At 37.7% G+C, this 11689-nt stretch overlaps 1 long non-coding RNA gene across 1 annotated transcript; it reads right to left on the reverse strand.

Annotated features, from left to right (window-relative positions):
* Positions 1-7852: 7852 nt before the first annotated feature.
* LOC115584148 (uncharacterized) lies at positions 7853-11115 on the reverse strand. The gene is made up of 3 exons (XR_003984489.1): positions 11038-11115; positions 8081-8115; positions 7853-7953 (listed from the first exon to the last, which is right to left on the reverse strand). It is a non-coding gene; the product is annotated as an uncharacterized LOC115584148 (long non-coding RNA).
* Between the last annotated feature and the right edge of the window lie 574 nt (positions 11116-11689).

Consider the following 11689-nt stretch of genomic DNA (forward strand, 5'->3'; position numbering starts at 1 on the left):
TGTTACCACAAAGACGGTTACTGAAATTCAGGATGAAACAGGATGTTAGCTGTTTGTTGTCTCCAGCAGTAGTATCTGTCTAGGCAGCCATGTCACACACATTTTATGTATCAGTGATTGGCAGAAACAAAGTTCTCAATGTTTTAATGTGGCAACTGGGCTGTACTAGCAAAATGTGAATAAACGGAATAATGTAGAATAAAGTAAAAAAAAAAAAATTGAAGAATAAAGTAAATAATGGTGTGACAGTGAAGATGCACTTTGCCAGTTGAGAGCCCAGTGACCCAACGAGGCCCATGAAGAAAAAAGGCCTTTTGTTTATGTTATGAGAGGGACATGGGTACAGGTGGCCGCACGTGTGATTGGTTTTAGATCATGAGCACAGGTCAGTGTCAACGTGTGATCGGGTGACTACTTTTTGACACAAGGAGGAAGTTGCATTGGCCCCTCTTGTGGAAAGCAGATAACTGACCCACTCTGGTAAAAAAAAGCCTACTGACTCACTGATACACTGACACACTGACCCACAGACCCACTGGTTGCTGTGTGCCACTAAAACCCTAATCCTTCACTCCATTCACAATCCCACAAATCCTCTAGAAAGGTTTAAGGTGTCAGTCAGACTCATCCCCCCGCTGTGTCATGACGGGACAACCTTGGAAGAAACTGCTCTCACACTCTCTCCTCTCCCCCGTACTGTCCCTAGGTAAACCTATAAACAACAGTGTTATGTTGGGTGTTTAATTCAATCACAAACATGCAATAACGCAAAATTGTTCATACAGTAACCATATTATGTTATGGCATTTGTGCTATTATGTACATTAGAAAAAGGGAAAATTCCTGAAAAGTGAACCTGGTTTTGTAAAAGTGCCATCTGGCTCACTGTTGCCTGGGTCACATAAAATCCCTAAGATGAGGACAGATCAATTATTTAATTAGCAATCCAACATGTAAGATACGTAAACTATGTGTACTGGCACACTGTAGTGTGCACAAATAATGCAATAACGCAAAATTGTTCATACAGTAACCATATTATGTTATGGCATTTGTGCTATTATGTACGTTAGAAAAAGGGAAAATTCTTGAAAAGTGAACCTGGTTTTGTAAAAGTGCCATCTGGCTCACTGTTGCCTGGGTCACATCAAATCCCTAAGATGAGGACAGATCAATTATTTAATTAGCAATCCAACATGTAAGATACGTAAACTATGTGTACTGGCACACTGTATTGTGCACAAATAAGAGTGAAGTACAGCAGACTGTAGTGGTGACATATGAGATAAGACACAGTCTGTGCTGTTGTTTAGTTAAAATGTATATGTCCAGATTTGCATTCATACTTATGGTAATAATAAAGTTATCCATCCTATAGATTTGTGTCATCAATGAATGTATCAAACTTGTGAAAGGGTAGCATTCATAGAAAAAAATATGTAATACAGACTATGTTATTAAGTTGTTATAACTGAAAGAAAGCTATATAATAACAATATATAATCAGTCGGCCTCACTTATCAATTAGGTGTCACAAAATTCTATTAACCCTGTTTTCAAAATTCACCCCCTTCATGTCTTAAGAAGCACCTCAAAGGGCCTAGATCTGTGATGCTGTCTTCACTCTTGCTCCAATGTACAAGACACTCCAAATAACTTAAATCCAAAGGATGATCCCATTACGACAGACCTAGTTACCTGTTATGTCTCTGTGTGTTACATCAGAAGTGCCTTGTTACAGAACAACATCCTGATTGTGAACTCAAGTACAGCTTTACTTTGAACCTGGTGTCCACTGTGAAAGAGGTCATTTGATTTAAATTGTTTGCTGGAAAAAGTTTTGAAATAGAAGAACATTTTCTATTGGTATTAATAATCTATGTATTAGAACATGTCACATATACACATCACATTGTCAAATAAAGATTGTAGCGACCATCAAAAAACCTTAAAAAAAATCGTTTCCAATAACTCTTCCACAAAATACTTTGAATAAACAGAAATATGTTGAAAGAATTTATATAGATAACACATTCATGATTTCACTTTTTGCAGTATCTTAGAAATGTTATTTGTCTAACCAGACTTTGACAGCAGAAAAAAGAAAACTAAACATTCAACGTTAATTATTCATATTTTAAGTGAATATGGTATCTATTAAATATCAAGTAATTACTAACTGCTGGATTAAATATTAACATTTTTTTAGTATTAGATGGCCTGTCAACCAAGACCTAACAATCAGATTTGCTGGTACAGGACACTGCCAGCATCATTCTCAAACCTCTACATTTTCGCCACATGGTGGCGCTGTTGAAGTCATAAACTTGAGGGCTACTTATTCAGATTTACTACAGGGAAAAATCCAATTAAATTGAATCCAGCTTTACTGTGATCGTATTATTTGCACCGTCACGTTTCCCTCTAAGAACGTAAATATCCAAGATTGTCAAAACAAAAGATACTTGAGTTGAAAGGTTGAAGGTCTTCACAGTAAAGGTCATTTATAATGTAATAATATAATGTATGTATACCTTGTACAATAATAACACATAAAGTAAGCAGAGCTTGCCCATCTTGGCAGTACACAAGTAGTTAAAACATGCCACATCTGGACAAACATTTGTCAGCTCCTGCTATTCACAGTTCTAAGATGGTCAGCAAAGAGATAGAGGTGGTAAATATGTGGTAATAGTGACTGCAGTTGTGGCTGTTTACAGTTTGGTCAACAGAGGGCACTAGACTTACTGTCTGTACTGATACAGTAAATGCATCAGTGAAAACTGCAGGCAAATAGCTGAAGTCGACGAGAGTTACGGACATTAAGTTACATATATGTGGCACCCCAGGAGCCCTTGTGTAGCGGCTGTGTCCGGGCTGCAATGGCCTGAATAAATTTCCCTCCCTGTGGGACTTTGCTGTATGCCATCCCCTCTATCTCTATCTCCCCGTTTCCTGTTCGTCTTTGCCTATCCTTTCAAGCGAAGCCATAAAATGGCCCCCAAAAATGCTTAAAAAAAAAAATGCTTTTTGCGTATAATATTAAACATCAAGTAATTTGATGGCTGAACTCTTCACTGAGGCCACTGACCGGTTGGACAACCTGTAATCACATGTAACAGTAACAGCATTAACAGTGTCCGTATTCTTGCCTGCTGCTGAGCAGAAATGCTTCTGATGTCTGGGGATATAGATTAGTACAAATACTTACACTGATTTATAGCACTGGCCCAGGTGCACATTTTAAAATGAGAAAGGACAGAGACCTACAGTTTGTGCAGTAGCAAAAATGTCATTGGATAAACAACGCAGATCAACTTTGCTCTCTGTTCATGTTTGTCTTGCTAGCTTGTCAAGTTGGTTAAACTGTGAAACACAGAGAAATGTTTTTTTCAAAATGATCAGGGTGTACTTATAACCAGTAAGCCATTTGTTAATATTTAACAGGGGAGATGGGCAGCAAGTGAACTGACTCGTTTGGTTCTTTTTGCTTCAGAACCATGTTTGGGCTAGTGCATTCTAACTGTCACAAACAGATACAGGATCAAGGAGTCAGGCAGACTAGACTAACATATTCAACAAAACATCTCTCTGCCCCAGCAATCTCTCCGGTACCATGGAATGGAGAAGAGGGGTAGCAGGTTAACAAGGGGGATGGCATCCCTCCTCATCCACTCTGCAATCGCCCTACTGCATAAAACTCATCAAGTTGTTCCTGAAGGTGTTGTGGGCATGCCATGAGTAGTCCATTTAGGCATGCAAGACTTGTACATTCTGTTTGGTAATGTTGACTGACTTTTGCCAGTAGCTTGGCAACCCCTGGGCTTCAACACCTCTGCTTGTTGCTTAAAATTTTATTGGACTATTGGACTGTTATGCTGTCAAGGCTCTGTCTAATAAAAATGTCTTCCAGTTACAAAGAAGGGTGAGCAACAGCAGCCTCGACATAGTCCTGCCCTGCAAAGTGGCCTTTCAAATATCAGTACTTTGACGTTCACAGAATCCTGTAGAAATAGCCATTGTTCAGAGTTGACTAGTGAAGCAGATGACAATTTAATTGTTTGCAGCAGGTTATGCTTAAGAGATGACGTTGTGTTGTAGGACCTGCTAACAAGTCAGCTATTTTGTGAGACTGAAAACCTGCACTTAAGACTAAAGGTGCAGAAACTCATGAAAACACTACGTCTGTGTCATAAGAAAGGTCCACACTATCCAATTTGCAGTTACAGCACTTCTTTTATCAATGATTGAGTTTCTATAAGTGAGAAGATTTTGGAATACTTGACTACTCTCAAAAGAAGAAAGACCCAACTCCCACTATCTCAGCCTGAAAATATGCAAGAATCCTCAGTAAGGCCCAAGCCCCAGGCCAGTTAGAGCTGGTGCCTGAGTGTGTATGAACATATCAAAACATGCACATTTTAAAGGCCTCACAGTGATATCAATATGTAATAGGCTGTACCTTACACCTAGATACAGGTTTATGCTAGTTTGAGCTAGCAGTTCTTAACCCACACTGCGAAAGGACAGTTTCAAGAGACAGCCCCACATAGTAGAGGGTCCTCACCACCATATGGTGTCTAACAGCTAGAACATGACACAAGATATATTGCTTATAACAAGCTTGCAAGAGATTTACAGCTCAGTTCCCCAGGAAGCAAATTGCTTCCAATGGGACACACACAAGTTTCATAAATTGTCAAAAGAATAGGGTATACCTGCTCGATTACCGAGTGCAGTAGAGTTCCGCAGCTCAAGGATGAAAATGCTCATTGTCCTTGTGATTCTTGGACATGGTGACCAAGGAATTCTTTTGTTTGCTTGCTCGGGGGGAATTTTTGTAAAATCTTGACCACCTGTGACTAATGTGATGAATTTTCATACCTGTTTGATTGTCCCACGAAGAAAAAGCGCCAACCTGTCGTGGTTCTCTGACTTGTGGTACAAATCAATGAAACCTTGGACCAGTGCTCCCAAAACACCCAGCAAGATCTTCCTGACTTAGTTTGAGGCACTGAAACAGTCAAGAACAAGGACAACATGAACATGCATTTTCAGTCAAGAACAAGGACAACATGAACATGCATTTTCAAATACCTAGGGAAGAATGCCAAGCCTGAATCATCTAAAGTGCACTGGTGTGCAACACAGACAATACTGGCCCAACATAGTCCTAATGCTGCTGAGGAGAATTTATTCAAAGTCTGATTCATCAAACACCGGTATCCCATAATTCCTGCCACATCCATCCCCAGTATTCAGTCTACTCCAGTGTTGCCTGCCATTTATCTTTACTGGACAGCAAAGCAGCTGCCCAACACAGAGATTCAACTTTACGGACATCCTAACCAAATATTTAGCACTTGTGTCGGACATAAATCCTTGCAAGTTTCCCACCAAGTTCTGTTTGGCCAAGCACCTGGTCAGGGTCAAGGAACTGCTTCTGTAACCCATTGTTATTCCCTGATCGCCAGGGAAACTTTGTCCCCCACCTCTGCAAGGTAAGCCTTTAGTGTCTGCATGACATGCTCTCTGCCCCTCTGGCATTTTTAATTGTGTTAAGGTGCATTTCTGTGCATGTAAAGGTCTGCGAAGTGAAAAAGCCCAAAGTCCATGCCAATGGGAGTTTGCTCAAACATTGCTCCTGCTCTGCCTGAAATGCCTGGTTTGGAGCCCAGCCTTTATTTCCATACCTTATGTTTGTCACTAATGTGACAGGCGTTATATAGATATTTATGTTTATATATATATATATATAGAAAAAAAATATACTCTAGTCAGTCAACATAGAGTACAGTTGCTGCTGCTGTAGCTACGTTATTTTAGATCACACTACCTTGCTTGGCATGACCCGCTCTACTTTGCCTCTGATTCAAATTTTAACTTGGCAAAGAAGCAAATGTGATAAATAAGGAGAAACTGAACTTAACAGATGAAATCATGGGTACACCAGCGACTGGCTCAACAGGCTTTCCCTTTCTTTTTACGTTACTCTTCTTGTGCACTGTTTTGCATAATTAGACTGGTAAACAGAGTAACTTCTCTCACCGGTAGGCCCTACCCAACTCAACTTTTCGCATTTATTTGTCTGGGCACCTGGCAAGGACAAGTCCAATCTTCACCCCCCTCAGCTCTGTTTTGGGACAGTTAAATATCTATGTCTGTAACTGCTATATGCTCAGCTACGTTCACCTAATTGCTAACTGTGTCATTTGGTGCTGAGCAGGTTGTGTGCAGTGAGCTTTCTGAGACCATATGACACATATGTGTGAATAAAAGCAGTTAAGTAAAGTTGCCAGAGGCCAGAAAAATCTTTGCTGAAAGATGCTGTAATGTAAGATGGAACTGAGGGGAACTGCAGATTAATGTGATAATTCCTTGCAGGTTTATCAAAAAGAGCAACCTCTTTCACATACAACAGTCACGTGTAATCCATTACATAATCCATCATTATTATAAAAATTTTGTTTTTGGCCAGTGCTTATTCTGTGTACAGGAAAAAGCACTGTGTAGCAAAGATAATGAATAAAAGTTGTCAAGAGTCAAGACATACCTACATTTATATGTGACTGTTTTAGTTGTTGTAAAACACATGTTTTAGTTTCTTATTAGGCAGTTTTTCTGATTGGCTAGTAAATTACCAAATTCACCAACTAGTCTAATTGACAGAATATCGAAATGAGACAAAACACCCCCTTGAAGACATTATACAGAGTTTTTAATGTAAGTATGGGCAGTTAAAAAGAAAATGGTGCAAACTTTGTGTATTTTCAGTCCATTTGTCTCAACGATGGGATCTGTAGGTTGGAGGGGATGTTGGAGAGGGTCGCACAATGCCCATTTTGAGTACTGTCATCAGAGGGAGCCAAAGTCAGATAAACATCTATACGAAGTGGCTTTAGGAAGCCTAAAATAAAATAAATAAATAGAAATGAAACTGACCTTGAGATATCAAGCTAGAAATAGAAGTCCTTCCTTTGGACTTTAAAGCCCACTATCTCTCAAAACAGGTGGGTTTTTAGGTGTGTTTCAAGAAGGACAGGGGCTGCTGGATTTAAATAGTTCATGATCCAGCAGGAGCTTGCATCAGAACAGCTCAGGGAATTAATGTCACAGTCTTTACTGTTCCACCTTAACTCTCTCTCCCTCTCTCTCAGGTCTTACCACACACAATTTCCTGTGGGGACCTAATTCTGTCAAGGAAGACTAAACAGAATCCATCCAATCAGGTATGACCTGCTGCAGAGTTTCAAGGGTTTGGTGGATCCGATTTAATAAGTTAATTACTCAGTTAATATTTACTTTATCTACGTACATACAGTGGGGGTGGTGATCTTGCCTGCATTACCTATATTATTACAATCAATTATCATTATAAATCATTTGAGTTACCCTTTATTATTTAAATGTAAAAGATCAAAACTATGACGAAGCTATGAAGGGGGTATATTTTAAATTGTTTTGGGATTTGAATACTGTTTAGAGTGGATACAATTAGTTGTATTCAGTTGTAATATTGAAGACAGCAGTAAACAGGATATAGAAAAGGTCTCTCATTCATTTTCTCTTATTCATTCTAAGAAGTTCATAAAGCACAACTTATATTCTGGGTTCTGATCATATCTAGATGGTGTACATGGGAGCATAAACAATACACTTGGTTTAGTTTAGTTTTATATATATACATTCAGTTTAACATTTAGTTTAACATTTTATATGTATATATATATATATAAATATATTCATTTAGTTTAACATTTGACAGGGTTAGTAAATAAAATATAGCAAGTTTGCACTCATTTTATTATATTTTATTGCATACATACCCCAGGACATAAAGAGTCATTAAATATGCCTCTAATGTCACATAAAACAGTTTGCTGAGATGATGTGAATCTTTCCAACTCATGAAGGTGGCAGCTTCTGCAAACGACGCCTGAATGTGAGAAATGTCTGTAAGCAGATTTAAATACATGTGCGAATGAGTCAACAAAACATTTGAATATTTGACTCTAAAATGATGATGTATATGTATAGCAAATGTTTTATATAATCGCAAAATATGCATAAAAGCACTCACACTTTTTGTTTTGTTTGTCGTCCAACTTCATCAAGCTGTCAGGGGGAAAAACAGACATCAGTACAGAATATCTATGAAAGTGTACATTGTGTTTCTATGCGCATTTTGTTAATATTATGAATATATAGGTGATGTTTACACCCTGTATATGTTGGCCTCTGTAATGATATTATCCTGCATTTGTACACATCTCTTGAATGGTGAATACTGTATACAGGACTGTGTTGCTTTCATGATGTTTTTGGTTGCTGTGTTCTCAGACTTGTATTATGCTGCCCTCTGGTGACAGTGACTCAGATAAAAAACTAATACACCTGTATACATATGCTCTATTTTCCCTCATTTTTAGTGTTGTGACATGGTGAAAGAGGCAAATTGAAACATTTCTATGATTATTCGCCGTGCACTCAAATCAGAATTGATATTAAAATTATTAACTGCATGTTAAAAGAATTTCTATTATTGCTTCTTTTCATAAATAAAAAATAAAAAATCACATGTACCTGTAATTTTTCTGCAGAATATTATATATATATTTAGGGAAGCAAAATATCAACTCAATCAATCAATCAATCAATCAATCAATCAATCAGACTTTATTTATAGAGCACTTTTCATACATCGTAATGTAGCACAAAGTGCTTTACAGAATTAAAACAGTAACAATTTCAATACCCCCCCCCCCCCCCACATACATATGCACACACATACTCCCACCTACACACACACACGTATCCAGCTACTTAAACACAGTAAGTGAAGTAAAAGAGTGAGTAATAATAAATGAATAAAGGGTAATAAATAAAACAAGGCATTAACAACAGGTATTGCGGAACTGAGGAAACGTTATCATTGATGTATTTCACTGAGGAGACAATAGAGGCTGTAAAATAAGATGAAATGATAAAATAATAAAACACTAAAACTAAGACTGATAAAACACTAAAGGAGGTTAAAAGTCTAAAACTGCTGTGAAATCAAAAACATAAATAAGTAAATCGTGAATACAGTAAAACAAGATAAAACACAATAATTAAGGTAAATAAATAAGTGGTGAGTGAATAGATAAATAGAATAAAACCAGGTTTAAGCAGAATAAGACTCAATAAATAAATCAAATTCAACTAAAAGCTAGCCTAAAAAGGAAGGTCTTAAGGTTGCTCTTAAAAGTATCAACATTCTCCAGCGCCCTCAGGTCCTCTGGGAGGCTGTTCCACAAACGTGGACCGTGGTAGTGAAAGGCGGCCTCACCGTGAGTTTTTGTTCTCACTTTTGGAATTTTTAAAAGGCCGTGACCAGAGGACCTGAGGGTTCTGGAGAGTTCATATGATAAAAGCAAATCTCATAAATAAGTTGGCCCATGGCCATGAAGAGCTTTAGAACCTAATAAAATGATCTTAAAATCAATCCTGAAGCAGACAGGTAGCCAGTGCAGAGACTTTAAAATCGGTGTGATGTGCGCTCTTACATCCTAATTTATTCTGGTCATAATGACAAAAGCCATTTGTGTTATTAAACTGAAATTGTTGATTTTAATTTCTCACAGAAGAATATGGCCCTAGCACTACATGACACATTATACAGGGATGTTATTATGTATTCATATCATGATACAATGGAGATATATGATAGGTTGTCTCTATTTTTGTCTCTATTTTCGTGACATTGTTCAAAATTGCAGTGAAAATGTGTCATTAAAAACCTACATGAAGTGATCAAACAACACACTACAGCTGTTTGCTTATAAAACACAAGAAAGTAACACACGTTAAAATGCCCTTGCTCAGCCTTTCTCTTTTTTAAATTGCCTTATAGTCTAAAGAGCGTAATCCATTCAAAATGGACGCAGGATTACGATCACTCCTGTAGTACTACGATCAGGTGATGCTGTAAACATTTATGCCTTGGATATTTATAACCTACACTTCAATGCCTTGGTTGCTCAGTTATTATTATGTCTTTTTAATAGAAGTCAAAGTCCCTTTGTAATAAAAAAAACAACATAGAAAACCATTTCAGGTGATAGAATAAGTGGTTAAGAGTAACTTCATGTAAGAGGAAGGTGGTGCCTTAGATGACAGGAGCAAGCATTCATTATTTATAGAGGAAATCTTCAAATTCCACTTCTGAAGTTTGATATGATAAAGATACTGTATATGAAATTAGATTAAAGGCAAGGAGATATTTGAAAGGGTAAATTGGGGCTATGAGGAATAACAAAGCTTTGATTTGTTACTTTAACAAGTCATTAGAGTCACAGGAGAACTGTATTCATCTTTAAAAACACGTCTTTATCAGTTTTAAACATTCACCACTTGTCAAACAAATATATAGTATGTTAAGTACAGATTTAGATTCATCAAAATGTTTTCTATTTTCAGTTAGACACAGGTTATTTCTAATCAATTAAGAAAAAAAACATCCCCTATACATATGTTTTATCTTCAATTTCAGGGAAATTAGATTAGGACATGGTCTGAGATTTGATCAAAAAGTTAAATTTAGGGATTTAGTTTGTCTGTCACGGCAAACTCTGATTCAAAAAAAAGTTGAGACGCTATAAAATGTAAATAAAAAGGGAGGAAAAACGTTTACCTGATAAACTTTATTGACTTTTGTAAATATATTTAAACACATGAATTCATTCAGCCTCCAAACCTATTTGGAATCAGGGTTGTAGAAGTTGTTTTATGATTATCATTACCATTATCCTTGTTTTATCATTATTATCATTATTTTTATTATTGCTTTTCTAAACCTTTAGAATCATCATTCTGAAGTTGCTCCGTTCAACTCTACCATACTATATATGCATCACAAACACTGCACAAGCTGCAACTATCAATCAGCCATGCTAACTAAAAACACTGTGCATGCATTAAAAAAACAGTTGCATTTAATGCACACTGCATTAAATTCCTTGATCTACTACAATAAGATCTGTTTGCAGCTCTTACCTGTTCAGCCTGCAGCGACTGAAGGTGTGCAGCCCTCGTGCAGACTTGATGTGCTGTTGATCCCCTGCAGTGTCTCCTCTTCAGTGTGCATGGCCTGAGGTGAAACCTAGTGTACGCTTAAAGCACCCTTATATATAGTACCTGCGGCGCTGTCAGCCAGCGACTCCAGGCCAATGGGAAGAAAACATGTGCAAAGGACCATCTGCAATGGAAAAACAAATCCTGTAAAAGATTTTGTGGACTTTGCTGCACGGGGGAATGGTGTCCAGCTGCCCTGAGTCTCAGTGACAGATGCTTTCTCTCCCTCTCACTTGGCTGAGGTGCAAGTTCCTCTGTATCCTCCATTGGCCTTGAATACTGTAAACCTGGATGTTCCTCCACCCTCAGCCCATACAACACTTTAACTTTGTACCTTTTCTACTGTTTTCTGTTACTTTAGCAATCTAAGACACTGTTGCGTGCTTCATGCGACATGGAAAATCTGCCGAGAGTTGTGGTAAAATCTCAGCATGTCGTATCAATTTACGCACTGCAAGTAAACAAAATTCAGATGAGCAAGAAATACCCATCTAATGGCCTCTACTGTTTAAAGATGTTTTATGATAACACGCTGAGGGTCAGGTTTCAAGAGTAAAAGTAATAAGATGTGGAA

The sequence above is a fragment of the Sparus aurata genome, chromosome 6 (assembly GCF_900880675.1).
Source record: "Sparus aurata chromosome 6, fSpaAur1.1, whole genome shotgun sequence".
NCBI lineage: Eukaryota > Metazoa > Chordata > Actinopteri > Spariformes > Sparidae > Sparus > Sparus aurata.